Here is a 23,405-nt window from a genome sequence, read left to right as displayed (position 1 = left end):
CCATGAAATTGATTCTTGGCTTTTGAAATTCTTGGGAGAATCAATCTCTCTCTCTCTCTCCCCACTATTTTCTTTGCTGGGAAAAACAGGCTCCTGTTTTTAAAACTATGATGAAGCAGTCAGCAAAGTTTATGAACTGATGGGAAGACAGGGTTGAAAAATATCATTAGGAACCTGCTGGAAACCCCAGTTGTTGGGGTGTCACTTTTATAACATTCCACCTTGGACATGGTGATGAGGTTGGAGTTGTAGGGGGACAATGGCTCTGCCGGACGAGCCTTCTGGAAACTTCTTCTTATGATACCAAAACTACTCTGACCACAGGGTGTGTCATTTTTGTTGCAAATTGATACTCGAGGCAACTGTGTAATAAGGATGGTCTTTATTCTGGTTTCTAGTACCTTGTTCCTCAGTTCCATCTGAGACCTCATCAGAATGGCCTTTAGTATCCGTATTTATACTTGACATTTTGGCCATAACTACTTAAATAATCTCTAAGAAGTTCCGGGATTTCCCCAGTCCTCTTGTCTTCATCTGAGCCTTCACCAGGATTGTCCTTAACACTCAGTGCATGGTAAGCCAGGCTTTTCCTAGCCTCCATTCCCAAATTCTTTCAGCTTCTACCCATTATCCGAAGCTGCTTCCATATTTTTAGGTATTTGTTATGGCAGCCACCTCACTTCTCGGTACCAATTTTCTGTCTTAATTCATTATCTCCTGCTGTAACAGAATACCTGAGAGTGGATCATTCATACAGAGCAGAGATTTATATCTTACAGTTCTAGAGGCTGGGAAGTCCAAGGATTGAGGGGCTTGCATCTGGCAAGAGCCTTCTTGCTGCATATACCACAGTGGAAGGTGGAAGTGGTGAGGGACAGAGAGAGAGAGAGAACAGAAAAGAGGGATGAACTTGCTTTTATAACTGCTATGGTTGGAATGGTCACTCCAAAACTCATATTAAAATGTAATTGCCTTTACAAAAGTGTTGAGAGGTGGGACCTTGAAGAGGGGATTAGGTCATGAGGGCTTAAATCCCATCAGGGGGTAAATAGATCTTGCAGTAGTTGGAACTTTGATCTCTTTCATTGAGTTCCCAGATGCTGAGTTTATTTTATTTCCTAGGATTAAGAAACCGTTCTTAGGTGTTGAAATTGGAAAAAAATGTGTATCCTTGGTGGAAATCTGTTTTGTTACTAGCACTGCTATTTGTCCCTCTGTCCTTGTCATTTTTATTTTCTATCAGTAAGAGGAAATTCATAGGGAAGGGGATGGGTGTGGGCCCTGAAATAAACTCTTTCCTCAAGGAGCAAACTTTAATGTTCTGGTAGTCCTCATTACTTTTTCTTTTTTTATTGTTTGGGATTCATTTAGGGTACAAAGAATTAGGTTGCTCTGATTGCATTTGTTCAAGTTCCTCTTATAATTGTGTCCCACCCTCAAGAGTGTCCGCCATGCCCCTTCCCCCTCCCCTCTCCCTGCTCCCTCATTCCCCTAACCTCCATCCCTTTTAGCTCATCTATTGCCTTCATATTAGAATTGAGTACACTGGATTCTTGCTTCTCTATTCTTATGATGCTTTACTAGGAAGAATATGTTCCACCTCCATCCAGGTTAATACAAAAGATGTAAAGTCTCCATCTTTCTTAATGGCTGAATAGTATTCCATGGTATACATATACCACAGCTTGTTAATCCATTCCTGGGTTGGTGGGCATTTAGGTTGTTTCCACACTTTGGTGATTGTAAATTCCTCAGAGAACTCAAATTAGACCTCCCATTTGATCCTGCAATCCCATTACTAGGCATCTACTCAGAAGAAAAAAAAATCCTTTTATCCTAAGGACATTTGCACTAGACTGTTTATTGCAGCTCAATTTTTATTTTTTATTTTTTTGAGACAGAGTCTCACTCTGTTGCCCTCAGTAGAGTGCCATGCCATCACAGCACACAGCAACCTGAAACTTCTGGGCTTAAGTGATTCTCTTGCCTCAGCCTCCTGAGTAGCTGGGACTAGGTGCCCACCATATTGCCTGACTATTTTTAGAGACAGGGTCTCATGATTTGCTCAGGCTGGTCTTGCACTCCTGAGCTCAAGCAATCCACCCACCTTGGCTCCTAGAGTGCTAGGATTATAGGCATTGGTCCTAATTTCTTTTTTCTTTTTCTTTCTTTCTTTCTTCTTCTTTTTTTTTTGAGACAGAGTCTCACTATGTTGCCCTTCGTAGAGTGCCATGGCATCACAGTTCATAGCAACCTCAAACTCTTGGGCTTAAGTGATTCTCTTGCCTCAGCCTCCTAAGTAGCTGGGACTACAGGTACCCACCACAATGCCTGGCTATTTTGTTGTTGTTGTTGTAGTTTAGCAGGCCTGGGCTGGGTTTGAACCTGCCAGCCTCGGTGTATGTGGCCGGTGTCCTAACTGGTGAGCTATGGGTGCCAAGCCTGGTCCTCATTTCTTAATTATCCGCTTCTACCAGTTTCCTCTGGGAAACAGAAGTTACTTCAATTAAATGTTATAATTGAATATACCTGATTGAGACTCTAGTCTAAACAATCTTGGCAGGCAAGGACATGTTTATGCAAGGTTATGAGATATTTTTTTGTTGAGGGAGAAAGGAGATTTTAATATGTATAAATCTATGTCTACAAAACAATAACTTGTTAATATCTTAGCAAAATTTGCTCGTTTTTTTTTTATTAAATCATAGCTGTGTACATTAATGCAATCATGGGGTACAGCGTGCTGGTTTTATATACAATTTGAAATATTTTCATCAAACTGGTTAACATAGCCTTCATGGCATTTTCTTAGTTATTGTGTTAAGACATTTGTATTCTACATTTTGTAAGTTTCACATGTACCCTTATAACATGCATCAGAGGTGTGGTCCCACCAATCACTCTTCCTCCACCCATCCTCCCCCTCCCCTTCCCTCCCTCTCCTCTTTCCCCATATTCTTGGGCTACAATTGGGTTATAGCTTTCAAATTTCAAAGTAGGGCTGAGTACATTGGATACTTTTTCTTCCATTCTTGAGATACTTTGCTAAGAAGAATATGTTCCAGCTCCATCCATGTAAACATGAAGGAGGTAGTCTCCCTCTTTCTTTAAGGCTGCATAATATTCCATGGTGTACATATACCAAAATTTATTGATCCATTCTTGGGTCGATGGGCACTTGGGCTTCTTCCATGATTTAGCAATTATGAATTGGGCTGCAATAAACATTCTGGTACAAATATCTTTCTTGTAGTGTGATTTTTGGTCTTCTGGATATATACCTAATAGAGGAATTGTAGGATTGAATGGCAGATCTATTTTTAGTTCTCTAAGTGTTCTCTGAACATCTTTCCAAATGGAATGTATTAGTTTGCATTCCCACCAGCAGTGAACTGGTGAACTCAGCTAGTCTATAAGGTGCTTATGTGTGACAGTTGACAATTATCCACACCCTTCCACTGCTACCAGTTTCCTCTGGGAAACAGAAGTTTCTTCAATTAAATGTTATAATTGAATATACCTGATTGAGACTTTAGTATAAACAATCTGGCAGGCAAGGACATGTTTATGCAAGGAGAAAAGTATTCCCTTTTCTCCACATCCATGCCAGCATCTCTGGGTTTGGGATTTTGTGATGTGGGCTAATCTTACTGGAGTTAGATGATATCTCAAAGTGGTTATGATTTGCATTTCTCTGATGATTAAGGATGATGAGCATTTTTTCATATGTCTGTAGGCCATGCACCTGTCTTCTTCAGAGAATTTTCTCTTCAAGTCCTTTGCCCACACTGAGATGGGATCACTTGTTCTTTTCTTGCTAATACGTTTGAGTTCTCTGTGGGTTCTGGTTATTAAACCTTTATCGGAGACATAAACTGCAAATATCTTCTCCCATTCTGAGGGCTGTCTACTTGCTTTACTTTGTTCTTGTCTGTGCAGAAGCTTTTTAGTTTGATCAGGTCCCAGTAATGTATTTTTGATGTTGCTTCAATTGCCTGAGGGGTCCTCCTCATAAAATGTTCACCCAGGCCGATTTCTTCAAGTGTTTTCCCTACACTTTCTTCTAGTATTTTTATAGTTTCATGTCTTAAGTTTAAATCTTTAATCCAGTGAGAGTCTATCTTAGTTAATGGTGAAAGGTGAAAAGTTAATGGTGTAGGTCCAGTTTCAGTATTCTACAGGTCGCCAGCCAGTTCATCCAGCACCATTTGTTAAATAGGGAATCTTTTCCCCACTCAATGTTTTTAATTGGCTTGTCAAAGATCAGATAACAGTAAGTAGCTGGGTTCATCTCTTGGTTCTCTCTTCTATTTCATACAATTACCTCTATTTTTGTGCCAGTACCATGCTGTTTTGATCACTATCAATTTATAGTATAGTCTCAGATCTGGTAGCGTGATTCCTCCTGCTTTGTTTTTATAAGTTGCTCAGTTTTGATAGGCTTGTTTCCTTGTTTTACTGTTTACTGCCTTCACCTACAATATAAAGCCTTATATATTTATTTAATGGCTCATTAATTTGTCCTCTAGGAGAAAGAGACCAATAGGTCTTCAGTGAATTCTGGATTTTGAATTTTTTCCCTTTCCTTAGGTAAAAAGGGTGGTAGGGAGTGGGCTGGGAAGATGGGGGAATCCTACATACTTTGGTTGAGAGAAGAGCAGGCAATTTAGATGGTGCTAGGAGTCCACTAAAGGGGGTCAAAATAGGCCACCCCCAAACAGGGCACTTTGGCATAATTATTATTTTGAGCTGTAGGTAATTGAGAAATAGCAGTCACAAGAAGAACACTCTCTTCTCCTCCTTCTTGCCTAAAAGTGGGGCATAAATTTCCCTTTGTAAAAGTAACAAATAAATTTCCATTTGTAAAGATGTTCCGTTCTTTTGTATTGGGAAAAGAAGAATGGATTCTCATGTCTTCATAATAAACCTTACTAAAACACCCTTATGAACCATATGTCTGCCCCTGAGAGCCTAAACTCACCCTTTGTTTTCTCCCTTCTCTCCCATGCCATTTATTTCCATTGTTAAAATGGTATATAAACCCTTACAGCTAACTGCTTCTTCAGAGTCACCACTTCTGTTTCTCTGTGCATAGAAAAATTAAACTATTAACATTAAATAAAATGTACCTTTTTCTTTTGTTAATCTATCTTTTGTCAGATTAATTCACAAGCCCCAATCTATGAAACTGAGGGTAGAGAAAAAGTATTATTTTGTCTCCTATACTACAGAACTAGTCATCCAAGAAGATGATGAAACTGGACAAGTGGTGATTCAAGACACCACATTGACCTCTTGGGGGAGGAATGTATACTGTTTTAGGAGACAAATGGCATACTTAAATCTGTACAGGTCTGTTTTAGGTCTTTAATATAAATAAAAGGATCTGGGAAGTAAACAAAGAAATTGGAAAATTAGGTCATTTGATTAACAACTCCATTTCTGGTTCTATGGACTCTTCAAATTGAGTGATGGGATTATTAACTTAAAAGGAAGAAGCTGAGTCAAAATTTATATAAGGAGAGAATTTATTTGAGCCAAATTTGAACCATACTCATAATCTATCTGGGAGTATAGATTCAAGTTGCCCTGTTACAAATGGATTTTTAAAGGCAAAAAAAGGAGGAATGGGTGTGGCCTGATACAAAGTCATTTACCAGGAATTCTCGCTGGTTTACAGAGTAACATTGACTAATGATTAGCTATACATGGTTAAGCTACACAGTGTAGGTTATAGTGTTTGCTGTGGCATTATTAGGGTAATTTATAGCTACTTGGGGGCAATAGCAAGCAATTTTAAGAATCATAAGCATAGCTCAAAGCAGGGAGTAGGAAGTAATTGCTGTCTCATTTTAATGTCTCACTGGGCCTGATAATTAAAAGGACTTGCATTCCTTAGGTAAACATTCTTTTCTTTTCCCAGGATCAGTTCTCTTAGGTTAGTGAGATTCCCCTTGACTCCTGGCTGAGAAGTGAACAACAAACTGACCACAATCCTTCATTTAGTATTTGTCTGTGTGGCTGTGCTTACACATGTGTCTCTAGGCCAGAAATGCTGTGGATGAGCTGCTATCCCATCAAGTCCCATCAAATGATCTAGCCTAGTGAAGGCAGAAAGAACTGGAAAATCTGACATTTACAGAGGTTGAAACTTGACACCACTGAAACTTGGATAGAATTATTGATAGAATTTTGACATGCAATTATGATATTTCAAACAGTGGGAAGAGTCCAGAGTGATCCCACCCTCAAATATCAGTGGTCCAGCCTTCAACTTAGGCTAAAGAATGATTAAGGGGGGTTGAGAGCAGAAACTTCCTATCCTCATACTCAGCCTGGGTATCCAGAGCCCTACCACCCCTTGCTCTCAACATGACTTTGAGCTGTTCCCATCTTCATTAACACAGCCTTTTTCTTCCTGGAGTCTGCTACCCAGGGAGATGTTCATTACCAGAACTTCCTGAAGATTCTTTGAATTCCTTGCCATGAAATCTTCACCTTGCTGTTTCCACCAATTCTGAACTGTTGTACCATGATTGTTACCCAATCCTAATCAAACCTCTGTCTTGAAAATTCACCTTATATCAAACTTCAAATTTGAAATCAATTCTGATTTTACCCTCTCTCCTCCATGACATGGCCACAGCTTGGCCAGGTGGTATTCTCCTTTGCTACAATAACCAGTAAACTCAGCTTTGTCTTATCAGGAGGTTGTATGGGTCATATCTGTGGAGCCAACTGGTTTTTTTTTTTTTTTTTTTGAGATAGAGTCTCACTTTATCACCCTCGGTAGAGAGCTATGGCGTCACAGCTCACAACTCCTGGGCTTAGATAATTCTCTTGCCTCAGCCTCCCAAGTAGCTGGGACTACAGGCGTCCACCAGAACACTCGGCTATTTTTTTGTTGCAGTTGGCTGGGGCCGGGTTCTAACCCACCACCCTTGGTATGTGGGGCCAGCGCTCTACCCACTGAGCCACAGGTGCCGCCCCTGTGGGGCCAACTTTTGGTAGATGTTATGATTGGTTTAAAGAAGTCAAACAAGAAAGACTTTTATAGATCAGAAATAATGAAGCAAATTTGCAAATGACTGCATAACTGGTTTTTTTGGGAGGAAGGGGACAGGTTATCCTACCAACAGACAGAATTTAGTTGCATGACTTCAAACAAAATTACTTTATATAAGTACTGAAATTAGTACAGCACTTAGATATATGACTGTAACTTTATTAGGCAGTCCCCATGGAATCAGAGTCAGATGACCTGAACGTGTATACTAGATAATCATTGTTTTCTACTGCAGCACAAATTTCTCCTGAAACCACTAGGTGCTGGGTATGTGGTTCTAGGGCACTTACCAGACATCATTGCTGAATCTGCACCACACCCTACTAAGTGAATAATTACAATTTCCTTTTTTTCATCATGAGGAATCTGAGGCTCAGTGAAGTTTTTTTTTTTTTTTTTAAACACAAAAATGCTCAAATAATGTGTAATGTATCTTGGTTAGTGTGGATTTCATATACTGAAGAAAAATCGTCAAAAGCTTTGCATGGCAAGGAGAGAAAGCGATTAGTGGGTGTCGTATGGAATGCTGGGGGTGCTGTCTAGCTTTGTAATTTGGGCTCTTTAATTTTATAGTGGTCTTCACCTTCCCTTGTCTTTGAGCTATTTTATAGCTCTGTAAGTTGAACATAAAAACCCAGTAACGTAAATTATTCTTGTTGTTGGTCAATGCGAATGAATTATTGGTGGGGAAAGCCCGTCTTGCATCTTCTAACAAATGCATCTGCGCCATCGCTGAGCGTTTTTGATGGCCTAGATTTGGGCCTGCTTTGACTTCTTCTTTGAACCAGTTTAACACTTTAGGGCTCCCTCATTCATTGATGGATAGAGTAAAATCTTTGACCAGTTCATTTATATTTGTATGGTAGTTGTGATTTTATTTTCCCTTTAAGAAAATGTCTTTTAACCATTGGAAATGAGTTTAGCATGGGGGACATTTATTGTTTGGGGCCACAGAAAAGGTTAGTGGCTCATCTAATGTTCTCCCTGCACTGAAATTATTATATTTTATGACCACATACCTGACATTCCTGGGAGTTGCATGTTAGGCCTCCTATTGTTTTCTTTGCAGAGCGATCTGATAGCGCACAGTCTGAGCAATTAGGCCTAGCTAACCTCTTCCTGACTGAGATGCCAGTATAAACATCTCACAGCAACAAGTGATTGAAAATAAATAGGGGCCAATTAATGGGAACTAATTCGGTATTACAGTGGAAACAGGAGTGACTGTATGCATTCTAATTCCAGTTAAATGTGACTTCTCTCTGAAGGTGTAATTTCAGATGCCGTTAACTTTAACCATTTGGATTTTATAGATATCACTATAGCTCTCAACTGTAGAGAGAGTTCTTCATGTGGTGCCCTGTGGCATTTGTAGCTCTTGCTTCAGTATCCTGAGACTTGCATCATTCATTACTCAGTATTGTGTATTCAAGTTGGAATTCTCAAGTTAAAAGCATCAAAAAGTTCAGTTGTTTTCAGAACATAGTGTATTAGGGCCTTCTTTGCTTCACATGGCAAAAGGCAAGTGGCTAAGTGAGTTCAGGTATAGCTAGATCCAGGGATTCCAAAAATGTCATCAAGACCTGGTATCTCCTCTTTGTTCTCTTTCCTCTACTCTGACTTCCTTCTCAGGAGCCTCCAATAACCTCTGGACGTACCTGGCTTGCAACTTCACTTCCTAAGACTGGTGTAAAAGAGTCCATTTCTCACCAACTCTTTCTGGTTGTTCAGACAAAAGACCCAGATTGGCTCCTACTGAACTGATTGATACAGCTTGGATTACATGTCCACCTCAGAACCAACTGTAATGTCCAGGAGGATGTGATGTTTTGATTGACCAGAACTGGGTGAGATATCTAGTATTGTTACCAGTGGTTCAACACCCACCTCTGTGTTCCACCCAAAGCACAGAGAAAGAGAGTGGGTGAGGGGAGATTCCAAAGAGGAAAATCAGGAAACTTGGCTGCTGGGGCCCAAGACACCACACAGGAATTGGAGTATTCCATGCTATCTGAAGCCTTCAGATTAAAACTCCTGTCAAAGGATAGTGCTTCATGAGGGACCTCTTTGGGAACAGCTGTGTTTTCAGTGGTATCCAAAAACATTGATTCGTTTTATCAGTAAGCACTTCTTGAGCAGTTCCTATGAGACTGGACCTAAACTAGATGTCGGGGAGGCAGAAATGAAAACCACACCACCCCTCTCGGGGAGAGCATAACATTATTGCTATTTTATTGTCAGGATGCCTGGTTGTTAGACAACCTGTTGAGGGTAGAGTTTGGAGGAAAATCTGCAGATGAGGCTCAGCAGAACTTGAAGAAGATGTCTAAAACTGTTGGATACAAACTATTTATACCATCTATTTGCATTTATCCTATATTTTCGAATTTCTCTCTCACCTAGTACATCTGTATTATCTCTTATTTGTTTATAAGAGACCTAAAGTCCATTATGAGATTGTCATAGTGAAATAATTCTGATGGGGGCACTTTTTTTTTTTTTTTTGAGACAGAGCCTCAAGCTGTTGCCCTGGGTAGAGTGCCATGGCATCACAGCTTATAGCAACCTCCAACTCCTGAGCTTAAGCGATTCTCTTGCCTCAGCTTCCCAAGTAGCTGAGACTACAGGTGCCCACCACAATGCCTGGCTATTTTTTGGCTGTAGTTGTCACTGTTGTTTGGCAGGCCTGGGTTGGATTCAAACCTGCCAGCTCTGGTATATGTGGCTGGCGCCTCAACTGCTTGAGCCACAGGTGCCAAACCAGATGGAGGCACTTTTGATCTGTCCGTATGACCCATGCCACCTGTTTACATGGTGAGGAGTGAACCCCTTCAACACCTTCAACCAGCCATCGGCTACCTAGGTGATCACTCCATCACATTCCCTTTGCAAATTGTCCCCAATGTACTTACCATACCACTTAAAAATGAAAGATCATAAAAGTGTCATTAGAAGGACTTCCAGGCAGTGTTTGAATGCTTTCGATATTGGATTAATGATTGGTTTGGTAACATAAAATTTGTACATGGTAAGATTTAGGTCTTACTGTGATAAGTCCTGGAAAGAAGGGTATGTGGGACCCTGCAGCTCTACTGAGAGAACCCTAAACCAGGCTGATAGTTGGGGAATTACCTGAGGGCATTGGAGGTAATGTTTGAAGAAGAATATGGATGAATAAGAATAAATTAGATGATGGCTTGGCGCCTGTAGCACAGTGGTTACAGCACCAGTCACATACACTGAGGATGGTGGGTTGAAACCTAGCCTGGGCCAGCTAAACAACAATGACAACTGCAACAAAAAATAGCCGGGCATTGTGGCAGGTGCCTGTACTCCCAGCTACTTGGGAGGCTGAGGCAAGTGAATCCCTTAAGCCCAAGAGTTTGAGGTTGCAGTAAGATTCTGTCTCAAAAAAAAAAAAAAAAAAAGAATGAATTAGACGAAGGGTGCTGATATATGGTGGGTGTAGGGGATTCCTTGTGGGAGAGGGCAAAGTTGTTAGAAGTTGATAACATTGATATTTAACAACTTATGTGAGTCAGGTCTTTTAATACGTACAATAGTTTTGTAAAATATGAGTTATTGTTATCACCATTTTCCAGATGAGGAAATGGACCCCACAGCTGTCCCATCCCTACCCTTAACCTACACACAAAGACTAACTAAGTTGCTCAAAGTTGCACAGCTGGAAGAGGCCAAGTGGAGATTTGAATTGCAGTGTGTCTGACTCCAGAGGTCCTGTTCTTAATTGCTTCATTACAAGGGTAATGCCAGCATGGCTGGAGCTCAGGGAGCTGCTGCAAATGGTGTGAGACAAGGCTGAGAAAGCAGTTGGGAGTCAGGCAACGAGGGGCCTGGTAGATCTGGTGAGAACTCGGCCATGTGAGGCTATTAAAGGGCTTTAGCGGGACCATGGTGAGACTTGATTTATATTTTAAGGTCATTTTAGCTGCTGGGATGAGAATTGATTGTAGTAGGCAAGATTTGAAGCATGGAGACTGGTTAAGAGGGTACTGCAATAGTCCAAGCAAGAGCTAATGATTCATTAGACTAAAGTATGGCAGTAAAAAGTAGACATAAATGGATGGACTGAGATATGTAGGGTATAAAATTGCCTGATTTGGTGATTAATTATGAGGAGAAGATGGAGGGTAGCATCCTGGATGAGACCCAAGGAACTGACTGATGAAACTGGTTGTATATGGATCCAATAGAGTTGGGAGCACAGAAGGAGACCAGGTTGAGGTATGGGCTTGGGAAGATAAGATGTCAGATTAAATCAGAGACATGATGAGTTTAGATTCCTCTGTGATGGAGCATTGGCAGTTGTAGATATTTGCCTGGAACTCAGAGACCAGAGACTTTTGATACCCTTTTGGGTGCTATATTAAATTCTTAGGGCTGCCAGAACAAATGGCCACAAACTTGGCAGCTTAAAACAGCAGAAGCTTATTCTCTCACAGTCAGCAGTCCAAAACCAAGGTGTCAGCAGAGATGGCTGGTTGACTCCCTCTGGAGGCTCTGAGAGAAGAACCACTCTGTTGCCTATCTGCCAGTTTCTGTCGCCTGCAGGTAACCCATGGCATTCCTTGACTTGAGGCTGCATAACTCCGATCTGCTGCCTTTGCCTCCCCATGGCTTTTCTCTCTTGTGTGTAGCCGTATCGTCTTTTTTTTCTCTTATAAGAATGCTCATCATTGAATTTAGGGTCCACCCTAAATCTGGGATAATTTAATTTTGTGCTCTTTAACTTAATTACATCTATAAAGACTCTATTTCCAAATAAGCTCAGATAAGTTCCAAATAAGTTAGAACCTGGACACGTCTTTTTGGTACCACCATTCAGTCTACTCAGGTGCTATCAATTTAGAGCTATCCTCCAATTCCTGGAGCATGCATGTAATGTCCTCAAGAGAGAATATAGAGGAAGAAGAAGAGAGAGGGCCCAGAGCAGGGCCTTGAAGAACCCCATCATTTAATGATTGAGTAATGGTGGCATAGTGGACAAGTCTACAAAGTAGGATGAGAAAAAAAAGACCAGAATGGTAGAAGGAACACCAGCAAGTGGAGGTCAAGAGAAAAGTGTATTTCTCTTGTAGAGAGGGAACAACACTTACAAATGATTGCCAAGGAAGTTCTAGGCACTTGCTTATAGAAATATTGACTATTGGCCTTTCATGTTGCTCATCTAGGGATAATGTTATAAATGTCTTCTAGTTTTTCTAAAATTGAACTTTAACCAGAACTCCAAACAGGATGTTAATTTTATAGAAAGTTCAGTCAAACAGATACATTTATGGTGGACAGATTTTTTTTTTCAAGTCTTTATTTTCTTTTTCTGGTGAAGAGAATCCTAATAGCTTATCACTTGATTCTTCAGAACTAAGATTTAATCTTTGCGTAGGAAGTCAGTTTACCCTTGAACCCTGGAGTAAATTAACACACAGTCCTGAATCTTGACTTCGCAGTTACATTTTAGAAACAGCACCTTTTGGGGTGTGTTTGTGGCAGAAGGACATTACCAGGGAGAAGATAAATATATACGTGTTGTAGACTCTTAAAAAGACTTGCCAGTATGTTCCTTTTGAAATAGCACAGGGGACAAAAATGCTTTGGCAAAAAAGCTCTCCCACTGAATTTACCAAATAAAATTCCTGGCTGCCTGGGTAGATGAAAAACGGGTTCCAGCTCTGTGGAGGGACATTTCCTCCTCCAGGTGTATTAGTGCTTCCAGCTCATCACCCAAGTGTTCTCCGGCAGGTGGAGAAACCGGATGAGGGTGAAGGGCTCATGGGGGCCATGATGGGAGCTGGGATACCCATAGGTGAACAGGTGACAAAATCCCTCTGAGGGTGTTTGTGTAGGGAGTGACAAGGGAAAAACTGGGAGAGTTGAGTCAAATTCTGTGGGTCCTTGAATACCAGGGCCTCCCAGTGGAAATTGGAATATGTTCCAGAGCAAAACACTTCCTTCCCTCCTCCTGTGGCTGTGATTCATCCTTGGTTTTCTTTCTTTCTTTTTTTTTTTTTTGAGACGGAGCCTCAAGCTGTCACCCTGGGTAGAGTGCCATGGCATCACAGCTCACAGCAACCTCCCACTCCTGGGCTCAAGCGATTCTCCTGCCTCCGCCTCCCAAGTAGCTGGGACTGCAGGTGCCTGCCACAACCCCTGGCTATTTTTTGGTTGCAGCCCTTGTTGTTGTTTGGCGGGCCCAGGCTGGATTCGAACCCGCCAGCTCAGGTGGATGTGGCCGACTCCTTAGCTGCTTGAGCCACAGGTGCCGAGCCCATCCTTGGTTTTCAATGCAAGTATAGCCATTGGGCTGTAGGCATTTTTGTTCTCTCTGGGCTAATTTGAGAGTTTCTCTGGATCGAGGTCAGATTTTCATAAATCTACCTGGAATTCCTGGGCTAGGACCTGAGAAGAGTAGTCCAGGTAAAGAACAGCTAGGTGTGGGGTCTCCTGCTGCCATGGGTACCGAGGCAATATCCAATGTGGCCCAGATCAAATGGGCCACAGGGGCAGCGATCCCATCCCTGGAAGCTTATTACAAGGGACCAGTGTTCCTCCTCTGTGTGTTTCTGATTCCCTTCTTTCAGCCCAGAGAAGCTCTGAAGAGATGCGTCCCTTCTGTTTTTATTACATTCTTTTGGTTTAGGGAGTGAAAGGAGAGGGGCGACAGGGCAGGGGTTGCCGATGAGATGGGCTCGAAGGCCAGGATTTATAAGAACATCCTCCCAGCAGAGGATGTCTGCACGAAGTGGAGGTATGGTTTCAATTCCGCTCTGGCAAGCCCGTGTTGCCAGCACATAGTTCCCTGTCAAGTCTCACACTGATTCGAGAGTTTGTAGACAACTTTGTACTTTGGGTCTCTGCCAGCGGTCCTGGAGAACAGCTCCCCTTGGCGGCACGTCCTCTATCTCACTCTCACTGCTCCCCACCAACGTTAGGGAATAGTAATAAATAGTAGTAATATTTTTTTAAAGAAAATACTGGTCCTAAACAAACCCAAGAAGGACCTATGGAACTGTGCATTTTGAGACCAGTGTGGTCTTTTCACATCTTTGACTGCATAAGAACAGCATCTTCAGATTCACACTCCTCCACTCTGAGACAGGAATGACAGGCCTGGAGGAAAGCTTGGTTTTTGTTTGTTTGTTTGTTTTTGTTTTGTTTTGAGGCAGAGTCTCCGTCACCCTAAGTAGAGTACCGTGGTATTCAAGCAATCCTCCTGCCTCAGCCTCCAACGTAGCTGGGACTGTAGGTGCCCACTACCGGCCTGGCTAGTTTTTCTATTTTTAGTAGAGACAGAGTCTTGTTCTTGATCAGGCTGGTCTTGAATTCCTGAGCTCACGCAATCCACCCGCCTCAGCCTCCCAGAGTATAGGCTAGGTTTTTTTGGGACTTAATGCACTACCACATTTTCTGATATATCACTGGAAGGAGGAAAAATATGTGTGTTGATGATCTCTCTTACTGTCCAAGATGACCTTTGTTGATTGAAACTGTAACCAGCTCCTGCAGGATCTGATTTACCTGTCTGTGGATGATGTAAAACCTTGGCCTTGGCTCTGTTTTCCCCTCTCCTTCTTACACAAGGGCAGTTCACTGTGCTCTAGCCCAAGGGGACAGGGGATCTGCCTCTCTGTCGGCACACACTTGACCAGAAGCCAGAATCTGCGAAGAAGGCAGGTCTGATCATGGGATCAATGAGCTTGAAGCAGGAATTGGCAACTTTTTCTATAAAAGGTCAGACAGAAAATATTTTGGGCTTTGTAGGCTGTGTGGTCTCTGCTTTATCTACTCAGGTCTTTGGCTCTTGAAAGGAGCCTCTGACAGTATAAAAATGAATGGAGATATCCCTTCATTGTCCCATAAATAGTTGTTTATCAATATAGATCAAGGCCCAGATTTGGCTAGAGGGCTGTAGTTTGCCAACGCCTTGCTTAAAAACCCTGACACTAGCATGAGAGCCAGTGTCATGCCTGGACTCTCAGACTGAAACTCAAACTCCTAACCAGAGAGCTCTGGTCCCTGCCATACTTAGTGGATTTTCTCCCTTGGGGCCACGGAGTAGTGGGTGATATAACCAAACCACGCTGACTTCTGTTCCTCACACTCGCCTTGCTCTCTCCCACTTTGGAGAATTCATATAAGCCATTCCTTCTGCCTTAAACCATCTTTTAATACCCACTCTTCTCTTACACATATTCACTTAACCCTTAGGTCTCAATTTAATCTTCTTTTTCCTCAAGGAAGACTCCCTTAATCTCTGTATTGGTGAAGATTCTTGATAGCAAATGACAGAAATTGAACTTGATTAAATGGAGGGATTAAAAGCAAAGGTATATTTTAGCTGATAAAAACAAACTCTGAATAGGGCAAAGGAGACAGGGGCTTAAGGATGACCAAAATCAGAGATAGGATGAATTACACAGTTGGTGTGGAATGTACTCATCTCAGAGATGTCTCCTCAATCTGGTGACCTCAGCTGACTAGAACATCGCTGAGAAACTGAAAGCAGCAGGTTTGAGTATCACAAAGACTGGTAACAAACCACTTCTATGTAAAAAAAGAAACTTTAATTGTGATTAAAGTGTAATAGGTAACTGAGTTACCCTAAATCAGAGCCTATTTACTTTTAGTTTAGAAACAGTTATAACATACTGATTTATCAAGTCTCCCAGTCTGTAGCTGATTAGAAACAGCTTTTTGTTGTTGTTTTATGAGGGTGAGGAGAACAGCCAGGAGCAGGTGTGATGATGCCAAGTAGACATCCTAACTAGTGACGGTTAAATGACAAGAACGATAAAGAAGGAAGCTTTGAGGAAGGAAAGGAGGCAGGACCATTTAGTGGCAGAGAAGGAACTTCTGTTCTTCAGCAGAACCCAAGGACATCAATGCTTTCTAATAAATCTAACAGCACTATATATTTGTTTATTATATATAAATATATATCTTATATATTTATGTTTATATCATATATATGTAAATATATCATATATAAATATATATATTTATTACATATATAAATAGATATATATATATATTTCTTTTTTTTTGAGACAGAGTCCCACTATGTCATCCTCAGTAGAGTGCTATGGTGTAACAGCTCACAGCAACCTCAATCTCTTGGGTTTAAGTGATTTTCTTGCCTTAGCCTCCCAAGTAGCTGGGACTACAGCCACCCACCACAAAGCCCAGCTATTTTTTTGTTGCAGTTGTCATTGTTGTTTAGCTGGCCCAGGCCAGATTCAAACTTGCCAGCCTTGGTGAGTGTGGGTGATGCCATAACCACTGTGCTATGGGAGCCGAGCCATATAATGCTTTTTATATGCCCAGCCCTATTCTAAGTACTCTATGTGACTTACTGAATCTTGCAATAACCGTGTGTAGTGGTTGCTATTATCATTGTCATTTTGTAGATTGTATTAGTTATCTATTACTGTGTAGCTAAAACTCAGTGGTCTAAGAAAGCAAATATGTATTTAATTTTCTTACCATTTTTTGTAGGTCAGGCATTCAGGTGTGGCTCAGAAGGTCCTCAGATTCAGAGTCTCTCCTAAGCCTGTAATCAAGGTGTCAGCAGAGCCATGGTCATCTTAAAGCTAGAGTGGGGGATAGAGGAGGTGAGGGGTGAGGAGAGAGTCACTTTCTGACAGTCGTTTGGGTGTTGGTGGGATTCAGTTCTTCATGGCTGTCAGACTCCGGCTGGGTATCTCCATGGGGCAGCTCACAGCAGAGCAGTTTGCTTCATCAGAGTGAGCAAGTGAGAAGTCAGAGGGAGACTGTTGGCAAGATGAAAGTCACAGTCTTTGGTAATTTAATCTTGGAATGATATTTGCTATGGTTTGAATGACGGTGTCCCCTCCAAAATTCATGTTGAAACTTAATTCCCAATGCAATCTTATTAAGAGGCATGGCTTTGGGAGGCAATTACATCACGCATTACATTAGCACCCTTATAAAAAGCTGGCATGTGAAGACACAGCATTCCTATACCCCAGACAATGCTGCAATAAGGCATCATGAGAGTGGAGACAGCGTGGGTTAACTGGCATAGGTATATCATGGAGTACTTTTCAGCCATATGAAAAGATGGAGACTTTACATCTTTATGTTTATCTAGATGGAATTGAAACACATTCTTCGTAGTAAAGTTTCCTTTACTGAGTAATCCTCTAAATAATGATCTGACTTAATAAAATTTTTCAGGAATGGAAAAAGAAATATCCAATGTACTCAATACTAATATGAAACCAATATATAGGCAACTACATACCCATATGAAGGATAAAACACAAATATAGTCCAGCAAGGGGGAGGGAGGAGGAGGGAGAGCGGAGGGGGAAGAAGGAGGGTGATTGGCAGGAAGAGGGAGGGCCGTTGGTGGGATCTCAGGTAATGTGCACAGAGTGAGGTGTTCTACATGCCCCTTGGGTGAAGGGCTCAACTACCACTTGAACTTTACTTTAGAACTGAAAACAATGTAACCTCAATATTTGTACCCTCATATTAATTTGAAATTAAAAAAAAATAAAGTAGAGAAGGCAGCCCTCACAGACATCAAACTTGCCAGCACCTTGATCTGGGACTTTCCAGCCCTCAGAACTATGAGAAATAAATATTGTTTATAAATTACCCAGTCTATGAAATTTTCTTACCACAGCACAAACTAAGACAACACTCTACTGCTCTTGCTGTATTCTGTTAATTAGAAGCAAGTTACTAAGTCCTGTCCATACTCGGGGGGAGGGAGACAAAGGTATGAATACCAGGAGACGGGAGCCATTGGGAACTGTGCCAGCCATGGCAGCAGCTGCCTACCAGTCAGATGGACCTTCCCTGAGGTCACACAGTTAATAAACTAGGGACCAGGAAATTAGATTAGGACCTATGCTTTTTTTTTTTTTTTTTGGAGACAGAGCCTCAAGCTGTCCCCCTGGGCAGAGTGCCGTGGCATTACAGCTCACAGCAACCTCCAGCTCCTGGGCTCAAGCGAGTCTCCTGCCTCCGCCTCCCAAGTAGCTGGGACCACAGGCGCCCGCCGCAACGCCCGGCTATTTTTTGGTTGCAGCCGTCATTGTTGTTTGGTGGGTCCGGGCTGGGGATTTGAACCCGCCACCTTAGGTGTACGTGGCTGGCGCCTTAGCCGGTTGAGCTATAGGCGCCGAGCCAGGACCTATGCTTTTAATGTGGCTAGGTTTGCATAAATTCCCAGGGGATTCTTATGGGCAGCTGAGATGGCAGATTACAGTGTATTGCCACTCAAACTTTAGTGTGCACTCAAAAGACGTATGGTAAAATCCTGACTCTGGTGGCACTTTAATGGATCACAAGAATGGAAAGATAAGCATGCCATGTATTCAAACTAAGTTGAAATGAGTAGGCACACAGGCACACATGAGAGAGAAACTCAATTAAATTCAAGAAGAGGGGGAGGGAGTTTGCTAAGTTCCCACCCAGTGAGTTCGGTGCACAGGGAAATGGCACACTTCCTGGGTGAAGGACTCAACTACAACTTGGACTTTCCCTTATAATGCAAACAATGTAACCTAACTGTCTGTACCTGCATATTAATCTGAAATAAAAAAAGACTGATTCTGATTGGGGGTGTCTTGGCTGGAGCCTGAGGTTCTGCATTTATAACAAGTTTGTGGTGATGCTGGTGCTCTCACCCTTTGAGTAGCAAGAGCCTAAAGGAACAAGTCAGGGCTTAGAGTTAACAATTGTTTTTCCATGAATTGGTAGTAGAGGGGCCTAATCCTTTGATCTTTCTGCTTTTTTGCCTTATATTAATTTTTTCATTAATTCATTCACTCACACTCAATGTTCAATAGCTGATCAGTCCATAACAGCCAATATTAATTCAAAACCTTTTATTTTATTTTAATTTGAAAGTGACTCGTGCCTTTCAGGTTTGGTTTATGTGTCACTTCCTATGGAAAAGCTTCCCTTACTCCCAAGACATCCCTCAGATATGTTCACATGATGCCTTTTGTTTACTTGTCAATGCACTTGACCATATTGAGTTGCTCAAGGCCATTGTTACTCCTTTTGACCATTTTGTGTGAATTAAAAAAAAATTTTTTTTGAGATGCTATACTTTTATCTTCAGGAAAATTGTCATAGTAAGTATAAAATTCTATGATATAAATGACGCTGAGATGGCTCTGATGTTGTACAGAGCATCTTGCCTTTGAGTTACTCCGTCTCCACTTGAGATATCCATTCAGGGGCTGGTACTATGTCTGCTTCACCCGTATATTCCCAGAGCCCAGCACATGATATTGGTAAGCATCCAAAAAAAATTTTGTTGAATGAACGTGTTTTCATCGCAGAGAATATTGAAAAGCAAAAAAAAAAATAAAAAAAAAATGTTGTCCTACTATAGAGATACCCTTTGCCAATGTTTAGAAATAATTCCTTTAGTCTTTTTTCCATTCATAAATATCTGTGTCCCCCATCTCTATGTTTGGACCCATATATGTATATAATTTGTCTTGAATGATAACAGCTGGCATTTATTAATACCAAGCTTGAAAAGATCTATTGTAATAAGCTCCCCTCCTTGTCACTGTAAGCTCCTGGGAACTTAATGTCTAGGGATGTCATGGCTAGTAAGGCACAGCTATCATGAGGCTCAGTATTTGGGAACTTATCCTGGCATCTTCAGTATGGAGTAGGGAGCTGAGCTCGTCCTAGCTCTGTCAGTAGGGGTGGGAAACACCCTCGGGGGTCTGGGCCCAGAGACTGCCTTTACTGGGCTCCTCTGATAGGCAGTACAGTTCTCTACTTCATAGGATCCTCTGATAGGCACTACAGTTCTCCACTTCATATACCACTGTATTACTTTCAGTGAGAAAAAATTTTTTGCATCTCAAGCTTTTGAATGGACCTCCATTCTTCCTGCTAAAAGGAAAAAGAAATCAAAGACAAAAATGACTATCAAGTCTCATTAAAATGAAATACATGATGGACAAAAATACTGTAACCTGTTAACTTAGCCTGACCAAGCCTTGCCCCTGCATCCATGACTCCATGTAATGCAGCTGTGGATTTTTGCTCATTAATCCATGGCACAGCATGATTAGGACTGTGCTCTTGAATTAAACAATGACACTAAACTTTTAAACAATTCAATCTTAGTGCAGAAAAGAAACCCAAACAAGGCAGTAGAGACAAAGGAAATCGATAAAAGTGAAGAATGAGTTCAGACTCTCTGAAGAGAAGAAGATGAGAGAAAGGCAGAAAACTGTGTTTTTTAGAGATGAGCAAATCACTAGGATTCCAAAAGGAAAATGTGGTGAAACTTGCTAAGTGTATAATTGCAAAACCCACCGTGATGAGACTCTCAACCTCCACACTTAGCTGCATTTTGTGAAGAGTTCACAAATCTTCCAAGAAGCAAAGATTTTAGTAGCCTAAGGAGGACTAGTAAACAAGACTGGGTTGGTAAGATGAATTAATGTCCCCTCTGTATAATTCTGCCCATACTGTTCCAGAGGCTTCGGAATGTGATAGGAACGGGGAGATGAGCTACTCTTTGTCTTTTGATTCTTACCTCCAAAGCTCATTGTCATCTTCAAATCAGTAGATGGCACCATCTTGCACCCTGTTACTTAAGGTAAAACCCGAGCTATCATCTGGATTCCTTCCTTCTCATCATCCCCATGTGCAATTTATCAATAAGTCCTGATAACTCAACTTCCAACATATATCCTGAATCCACTCCCTTTTCCGTTAACCTATCTAGTCCAAGTCGCCTTTCTGGACATTCTGGTCTAATGCAATAGTTTCTCAGTAGATCTTCTTGTTTCTACTCAAACACCTCTAAAATTCATTCTCTGTGCTGTGATAATCTTTATAAAATGTCAATTAGATCATATAACTCCCCTGTTTAAACTCTAAGTTTCCATCAAACTTGGAATGAAACCCAAACTCTCACTCTAACCCCTCAGTGGCCATGTGATCTGGGTACTGCAAACCTCTCCACATCATCTAACACTACTTTGCTGGTTTACCACATCTATGTCATTGTGTTAGCTATCTGTGGCTGTGTAGCAAATTACCATGGACTAACACAAATGACAATAAGCATTTAATGTGTCATAGTTCCTGGGGGTCATGAATGGAGACTTAGTTGGGTGGTCCTAGCTCATAGAATCTCATGAGGCGATAATGAAGATGTCAGCCTCTGGAACACAGCCATGTGGAAGCTTGACTGGGGCTGGAGAATGTGTTTCCAAGATGGCTAGTTTGTGTGGCTATTGGCAGGAGGCCTCCGTTCCATGCCACGTAGATTTCTTCATAGAGCTGATTGAGTGTTCTTACAACATGGCTGCTTACTTCCCATAAATTGAGTGATTCAAGGAAAGTGAGAAAGATTCTGCAATGCCTTTTATGACCTAGGCTTGGAAGTAGCATTCCTTCACTTTTGCAAGATCTTATTAGTTACACAAATCTTCCCTATCCAGTGTGAGAGTATCAGGAGGTGAGAATTTTGGGGGGCCATCTTGGAAGCTAGCTACCCTCAAATATTCCTCAAACATACCCTGACCATTCACATATCAGGACAATGTAGTTGGTTCTATTTTTGACTCTCTTTCCTTCACCCTTCCCAAATCTGGTCTTTTCCTCATTCCCTAGGTCTCAGCTCAGATGTCTCCTTGGAGGACTCTGCCCTAACAACACGTCTAGAGAAGATAGTCTACCACCTGTTATTTAGTTCACAGCATCCATTGTAATCTGTAACTATGTTATTTGTTCAAGAGTTTATTTAGTGATTTATTGCATTTCTCCTATCCCCTAGCATGCAAACTCCAAGAACAATCAGGGTCTATTGTGACCCCTGCACCTAGCACAGCATCTGGCAAATATGAAGAGCTCAATAAATATCTGGGTAACAAATGAGAATTTTAAATTAAGGCTAAGGTCAGATGGCTCTTTTTTTTTTTTCCTTGGCTGATTAGACATTTTCTCTTTTAATCAGGAACTGGCTTGGGGTTAGGATGGAAACAACAGGAGAAAACTTGGAGGTCCTTCCTGGAAGCAGATGAAGGACTAGGTTGGGGGAAGAGGGTGCCAGAGTATCACCCACCCCTTTAATACACACCATGGGGCACAGGAGGGCAGTACTCAAAACAGCTGCCCGTTACCACAAGCACCGATAGGCAACACTAACATTTTTTTTTTGAATGTTTTTTTTTTATTATTAAATGATAGCTGTGTACATTAATGCAATCATGGGGTACAGTGTCATGTTTTCATATACAATTTGAAATAGTTTTATCAAACTGGTTAACATAGCCCTTATGTCATTTTCTTAGTTATTGTGTTAAGACGTTTATATTCTACTTTTAGAAAGATTCACTTGTACCCTTGTAAGATAAACCACTGTTGAGTCCAGGAGGAGAGGATTTCTGCTGAAGAAGGTAAAACACTTTCTAATCCTAGCTTTTGCCAGAAAGTAGGAGGATGAGGTGAGATGAGGTCACATACACCCTGAGTGGGGACGGTAGTGGTTGAATGTGTGTGTGCTGGACCCAGCACTCTATCCTTTTCCCATCACTTATCTCTAGATTGTTCTATCTGGGAGCACCTACAGCCAGGCAGAACAATGTGAGGAAATTTGCACAGAATGTTATCTCTGCACTTTGCTAAATAATTGGTAACCTCTAGGGAGCTGAACCAGCCTCCCTCTGACTTGGACCCTCTATTGGAGTCAGGAAAGGAAAGGTCCTCAGTGGCTTCACATGCCCAGCCTGTGAGTGAAGTCCTAAAGCTCAAATGCTGTTAGTGTCTGAGGCAGGAGGCCACGTTCAAGGCTGCACAGCGGCCAGCTCAACCTGAATGGGATTGCTGGGATGTTTTTGTTCAGCCAGGAATCCCATGACTTCCTTATAGGCCCCATTTGGGCCCCCAGAGAAAGCCTTGTCTTTGTGTATGGTGTTAAAATATGATTTTGAAAAGGTTAAAAAAACATGACTCTAAAAACAAAACAAAAAATCCTCCATGCAATTACAAAAGGAATGCATGCCAAAGGTTTTATTCAACTCTCTGATTAATTGGAGAAGCAGCAGTATGTTAAAACCTGCCCCCCCCAAAACAAAATAAAACAAACAAAAAAAAACCCTGCCCAAAGAGCATTTGAGAAGTGAGGATACATATATACTATACATACACTTATACATACACATATGTGTGTGTGTGTGTGTGTGTATTCAATTTAATATATGCTGTAATCCATGGGGATATTTGCTCCCCTAGGCTAAAATTACTTGCATTGGGACTGGACAAAATTCTAGGAGTCAATCTTTGCCCCCTATAGAGTTAAAAA

The sequence above is a fragment of the Otolemur garnettii genome, unplaced genomic scaffold (assembly GCF_000181295.1).
Source record: "Otolemur garnettii isolate 467f Iridium unplaced genomic scaffold, OtoGar3 scaffold00007, whole genome shotgun sequence".
NCBI lineage: Eukaryota > Metazoa > Chordata > Mammalia > Primates > Galagidae > Otolemur > Otolemur garnettii.
This window is presented reverse-complemented; position numbering follows the sequence as displayed.